Source organism: Otolemur garnettii, unplaced genomic scaffold (assembly GCF_000181295.1).
Source record: "Otolemur garnettii isolate 467f Iridium unplaced genomic scaffold, OtoGar3 scaffold00153, whole genome shotgun sequence".
NCBI classification, from domain to species: Eukaryota; Metazoa; Chordata; class Mammalia; order Primates; family Galagidae; genus Otolemur; species Otolemur garnettii.
This window is the reverse complement of record NW_003852548.1, coordinates 3,118,614-3,125,396: the sequence shown is the minus strand read 5'-3', so window position 1 is coordinate 3,125,396 and position 6,783 is coordinate 3,118,614. Positions and strand designations below refer to the sequence as shown.

The 6,783-nt window shown below is 48.7% G+C and overlaps 1 pseudogene; it reads right to left on the bottom strand.

Moving 5' to 3' along the window:
• Nucleotides 1-2,658: 2,658 nt before the first annotated feature.
• On the bottom strand, nt 2,659-5,501 carry LOC105888001 (annotated as a pseudogene).
• Between the last annotated feature and the right edge of the window lie 1,282 nt (nt 5,502-6,783).

Here is a 6,783-nt window from a genome sequence, read left to right as displayed (position 1 = left end):
TAACAGTGCAATGTTAATAGCTTTTACATCGGGAAAAATCACCATTTCTACCAGCACAATAAAGCAAGGGAAAGAGATAAAAACATTTTTTTTTTGAGACAGAGTCTCACTATGTTGCTCTCTGTAGAGTGTGGTGGTGTCACAGCTCACAGCAACCTCAAACTGTTGGGCTTAAGCAATTCTCTTGCCTCAGCCTCTCAAGTAGCTGAGAATACAGGCAGGTGCCTGTCACACCTGGCATTTAGTTATTATTGTTTAGCTGGCCCGGGCCAGGTTTAAACCCGCCACCCTCAGTGTATGTGGCTGGTGCCATAACCACTGTGCTGTGGGTGCTGAGCCAAGAGATAAAAACCATTTAAAGATCAGGCCAGGCATGGTGGCTCACACCTGTAATCCTAGCACTCTGGGAGGCTGAGGCGGGTAGGTTGCCTGAGCTTATAGGTTCGAGACCAGCCTGAGCAAGAGAGAGACCCTGTCTCTAAAAATAGGGCATTGGCTCAGCACCTGTGGCTGAAGTGGCTAAGGCGCCAGCCACATACACCTAAGGTGACGGGTTTGAATTCAGCCCGAGCCCGCCAAATAACAATAATGGCTGTAACCAAAAAAAATAGCCGGACGTTGTGGCAGGCACCTGTGGTCCCAGCTTCTTGGGAGGCAGAGGCAGGAGATTCGCTTGAGCCCAGGAGTTGGAGGTTGCTGTGAGCTGTGATGCCACAGCACTCTACCCAGGGGGACAGCTTGAGCATCTGTCTCAAAAATACAAAAACAAAAAAGAAATTAACAAAGGGAGCAAGATTTTTTTTTAAATAATTGTATCTTTACTGAGCTATGGTGAATGCATGGAACATAATACAAACATGTAGGACACTAGAGTTTATATTTTAAATTCAAAATTGAAAAAATACAAATTGAGAAATAGAAATATTTAATTATTAAAACTTTCTCTTTCATAATTCTTTTTTTTTTTTTTGAGACAGAGTCTCATGCTGTGGCCCTCAATAGAGTGCCATGGCATAACAGCTCACAGCAATGTCAAACTCTTGGGCTTAAGCAATTCTCTTGCCTCAGCCTCCCAAGTGGCTGGGACTACAAGCGCCCACCACAACGCCTGGCTATTTTTGGGGGAGGGGTGGAGGTTGTAGTTGTCATTGTTTGGCAGGCCCAGACTGGATTCCAACCCACAAACTCTGGTGTGTGTGGCTGGCACCCTAACCGCTGAGCTACAGGCACTGAGCCTTTTCATAATTCTTTACGCCTTTGAGTTGAAGCCCAAAGTTGACATCTTCCCTACTACACCAAGATGTCAATATTAGGCCTTGGATGGCATGGTGGAGTGGACAGTTAGAATTCAACCTTGAGTCCTCAAACTGGGAGTGGTATTTCATTTGATTCAGGTTTGTAATGGAAAATACCTGTTCACAAACATTGGTACTTCCCAGTAGACAGTCATGACAACTACTGGAGATGGTTGGGGCATCTCACCATCTTCACACAAAATTGTATCTAGGAAGTAGCCCCGACTGTACTGCCATCTGCATTCACACAATCAGCATTAACCAAGACAGGCAAACTGGACAGTGTTAGTTCATTTCCTAAAGTCTGGATTCAGAGAGCCTTTGGGAGAATTTGGTTTTCAATGCCACAACATGTATGAATACAGCCCCAGCCATCTCTTTTGTTTCAGGAAACCAACTGCAGCAAAGACAAGGCAGTCAGATTTTACCTGGTCAGCGGATTCTCCATTTTGTCAGGGCTGAACAAATACATTCAAGTAGCTGTTTGTGAACATCTTTGTGGAAAAATATTCAGTGTTCAGAAGGGTTGTAACCTCAACCACAGTGTTTGATGAACCCTCTCAGGGGAACCAAGTTGGCTTTTTTTTTTTTTTTTTTTTTGCCTGATTTAAAATGAACCTAGCTGATTAACTTCAACAGTTCAGATATGTTCCATGACCAGGTCACAGAGCTTCTGGGAAATACACTGAGGGTCAAGCCACCATTAACTTGCCCATGGTTAAAGCACAGGACGTAAGTGTCCAGGGCATCCATGATGTGTTCTATTATATTTCTTAGAACAATCCAACTCCTGGTGGTAGACTCAATGACCTATCCTCCATGTCCTTACCAAATATTGCCACTTTGGATCAAAGTATCCTGCCAAGTCCCCTGTGATTACCACAACCGTCCATAGTTGTGCTTAAGAATTCTTGCCAGCCTATGTGAATTTTTCTTAATACACAAAAAGTAAGTGATTTCCCAGCGTTGGGCCTATCTTTGCACCAGGCCACACACTTCTTCAGTCACATCAAAATTCTCAACACCACAAATAAATAAAGTTAACTGGGTCAGAATAGTTTATGAGCAGTGATAGAAAAGGGCACAATTGACTTTGACTCTTTCAAGCAATAGGACTTGTAAATCCTCTGATTTATCTTCAACTCTCTGTGCAACACAAATGCCCATTGGACTTAAATAATAGGACAGTTGTATGTTTCACCATCTGTTGTAGGTTATAATGCCCAGATAATTTTCACATTACTCTGGCACAGCATACTCTGGCTGTGCCACTTCTAGTCCTTGATTTCCAATGCAAACACTATTGACATTTGAGTCCCTTCTTCAGTTCATTGAAGATTACATCCTGAGTCTGTGCCCTATGTCAGTCATAGCTCTTACTATGCTTTGATTTGTAATGACATTTCAGGTTGTATTCTTTCAGCACAGACACGATTTTTTTGTACATTAAACATGTAGGCATGCTCTTCACTTCCATAAGGAAATAGGTTCACTCCCATTTTTCTTGAAACACGCGGTCCTCTCCTTCTCTCTTTCATTTTGCCACTGGTAGTGGAACCTGAAAGGGAAGCTGTGCAGGCCAGGATTGGGCAGGTGGCAGATGCAGGACAGGAGGTGTGGTGGGGGTGGCAGCTCAGGAGCTCCAGGGGGGTCGGAGGTGGTGGAGAGAGGCCTGGGGCAGGGACACCCTAGTCTGGGGTGGTGGTGGGTTAAGCAGGAGGCTTTGCAGCTGAGGGTTAGCCCCAGGGTTCTGGGGATGAAGGATGGGTCCAGGAGGGGGTGGGCCAGGGGTGGCTCCAGGAAGGCCTTGAGGAGCACCTGGGGGAGGCTGGGTAGTACCGTGGGGCTGAGGCTATCCTGTGACTCCAGAGGCCCCCACAGTGCCCTGATTCTGGGGCTGTGGTGGGCAAAGCCATAGCAGATTCTGTGAGGGCCTTGGTTAGTCCTCCAGAATGGGACCTAGACCTGGGGGTGCCTGCTGTTCCCCTATCTCCTGCTGTTGCTCCAGCTTCTGCTGCTGGACCTGCTTGTGGTTGGTGATGACCTGCCTGATGCCTGACGCCATTGCCAAAGCTACTCTGGTCGTAAGGAATGAGGCCCATAAAGATCCTTGGATGAGTACAGCAGCATAAGCACGCACCCCTTGCAGGGAGCTGTATGGGGGAAGTGCATACAGCCTGGGAAGCCAATGCCCATGATGCAGTAGAGGCCTTTGAAAGACTCCAGGTCCTTGGCTCAGTGCCTGTGGCTCTAGTGGCTAAGGCGCCAGCCACATACACCTGAGCTGGCGGGTTCGAATCCAGCCCGGCCAGCCAAACAACGACAGCTGCAAGTAAAAATTAGGCGTTGTGGCCAGCACCTGTAGTCCCAGCTACTTGGGAGATGGAGGCAGGAAAATTGATTGAGCCCAGGAGTTGGAGGTTGCTGTGAGCTATGATGCCACAGCACTCTACCCAGGGCGACAGCTCTGTCTGGAAAAAAAAAAAAAAAGAAAGAAAGAAAGAAAGACTCCAGGCCCTTGTTGGTGAAATGGAACTGGACCATCCTTGAGCTTTGGAACAAAGGGCCCATTTTGGTCAGAAGCTGCTGGGTGACGAGTTGCATGATCAGCTTCTGGGGCCCCTGCTCAGTCTTTAAGTTCTCTCCATGATTCACATAGACCTGGCATGGCAAGGCAGTGAACACGTCAGCTTGGTGTCAGCATCCACCGAGGCAGGTTTAGGTTTCTCCTGCCACTGGAGAACCCTGCTCCAGGCCAGAATTTTTTTTTTTTTTTTGAGATAGAGTCTTATTATGTCACCCTCGGTAGAGTGCCGTGGCACTACAGATCACAGCAACCTCAAACTCCTGGGCATAAGCGATTCTCTTGCCTCAACCTCCCAAGTAGCTGGGACTACAGGCAACCACAACAATGCCTGGCTATTTTTTTTTGTTGTAGTTGTCATTGTTGTTTAGCAGGACTGGGCTGGGTTTGAATCCACCAGCCCAGTGTATGTGGCCAGTGCCTAACCACTGAGATATGGGTGCTGAGCCCAGGCCAGAAGTTTGTTGGTCACTGACTGCTGCTCACTGAGGGCCAGGGCCCCTAGCTGGTCTGAAGAAGGGCCACTCACTCTTCCTGGGGCCACCATGCCTGCCATGGACGCTGCCCCCGGCTGTGCAGGGGGGGTCAGGCAGAGGCCAGTGGTCACAGTGGAGACTAGACTGGGATGGGAAGCAGGAGGCAGCTTTGGGGTACCAGGGGGTCCTGGGAGTAGTGGTGGGGCTGGGGCTTGGCTGAAGGGGGGACTTACTCCTGTAGCCGCTTGCTGGAGAGGGGTTATAAGAGAGAAGCATGGGCCCAGCCCAGCCTTCTGGTTCTTAGCAGCCTCTACTGCATTCTGGGCAGCCACCTGAGCCGCACTCAGGTTTCCAGGGACCTGATACTATCCGGGGACAGGGGGTAGTAGCTGCTGGGGGGCTGCTGAGAGAGTGGCACTTGAGGGTGCAGTGGGAGGCGGGGGACTAGCTGCTTTGGCTGGAGGGGGCCTGAGGCTGAGCCACCTCTGACAGGCAGGACAAGCCCCCACAACAGTACCATGTGCCTGGGGTCCTGGCTCACACCTGCCAGAGGCTGTAGTGGCTCCAGCAAGGCTGGGGGAGCTGCTTTCTGGAAGAGATGCAGCAAGGCAGGGAGAGACGTGATGGAGAAATGGATCCCCTGCTCCCCAATCTTCTGCACGAGACTCTCAGTCATGTACCCAGACTATGTGGTGCTCTTGACAGCAGGCAACAGGTATGGGGTTGAGTTGCAGATGAGGAGGCAGACTCTGTGCGTCTGGCCAATCTGCTCCCACATCTTCTTGAAGTCATCAAACAGCTGCAAGGTGGTGTTGAGGCCTTCTTCTATGAAGCTCTCACCACCCCCACCCATAAATTTAATGCCATTGAACCAGGTGACAAACTTGTAGCCACTGCTGATGGGAGCATGACATTGTATGTAGGACTCAGGAGCACAATCCACTGTGTTGAACACCACCAGGCTGCCCCCATAGTCTCCCCCGAAGTCCATCTCAGCATGAGGACCACCATTAAAATACTCAATGGCAGGTAGTACTTGCGAAGCCCCTCGAAGTAGGCTGCCAGTTTGGCCATACCCAAGATCACAAACACCTCGTTGGCCACAAAGCCTCTGGCTCAGGCTATGCTCTCTGACCTGGGGACCATCCCTGTGTAGGAGCAATATTAAAGATTAAATATGGCTTGGAGCCTGTAGCTCAAGTGGCTAAGGTGCCAGCCACATACACTGAAGCTGGCAGGTTTGAATCCAGCCTAGGCCTGCCAGACAATGACAACTATAACCAAAAAATAGCTGGGGCATTGTGGCGGGCGCCCATAGTGCCAGCTACTTGGGAGGCTGAGGCAAGAGAATCGCTTAAGCCCAAGACTTTGAGGTTGCTGTGAGCAGTGACGCCACAACACCCTGCCCAGGGTGACAGCTTGAGACTGTCTCAAAAAAAAAAAATTAAATATTTTGGCTTGGTGCCTGTAGCTCAGCGGCTGGGGCACCAGCCACATACACTGGAGCCAGCGGGTTCAAATCCAGCCTGGGCCTGCCAAACAACAATGACAACAACAGATAGCTGGAGGGCACCTGTAGTCTGAACTACTTGGGAGGCTGAGGCAAGAGAATTGCTTAAGCCCAAGAATTTGAGGTTGCTATGACCTGTAATGCCACAGCACTCTACCGAGGGCAACATAGTGAGACTCTGTGTCAAAAAAATAAATATTCAATATTTTGATATTAAAAAATATTAAACCTGATTAAAAGACATTGGGGGTTTTTTTGAGACAAAGTCTCACTCATTCACCTTGGGTAGAGTACTGTGGCATCATAGCTCACAGCAACCTCAAACTCTTGGGCTCAAGCAATCCTCTTGCCTTAGCCTCCCAAGTAGTTGCCACAATGTGAAGCTATATTTAGAGATGGGGTCTCATTCTTGCTCAGGCTGGTCTGGAACTCCTGAGCTCAAGCAATCAGCTTGCCTCTGCCTCTCAGAGTTCTGGGATTACAGGTGTGAGCCACGGTGCCTGGCCCTAAAAGACATTTTAAAACAATAAATAATACATATGCTCTTTGAATGGAAGAGTCAGTTCTCTAGAAACTGTTTTGTAAGTTCAACACAAATCCAATCATGATTTCAATAGTTTTTTTTTTTTTTTTTGGTATGTAGATCATGACAAATTAATTCTCAAATTTGTGTGGAAGTGCCAGGACTAGCCAGGACACTAGTACTTATTATGCAGGTATAGCAATTAAAATGGTGTGGTATTATTGCAAGAGCGGGCAAACAGATCACAGAAGACTAGTGGTCTTCGAAACAGACCCAATACATATAGCTACAGAACAGGTAATCAGGCTCGGCGCCTGTGGCTCAAGCGGCTAAGGCGCCAGCCACATACACCTAAGGTGGCGGGTTCGAATCCCCAGCCCGGGCCCGCCAAACAA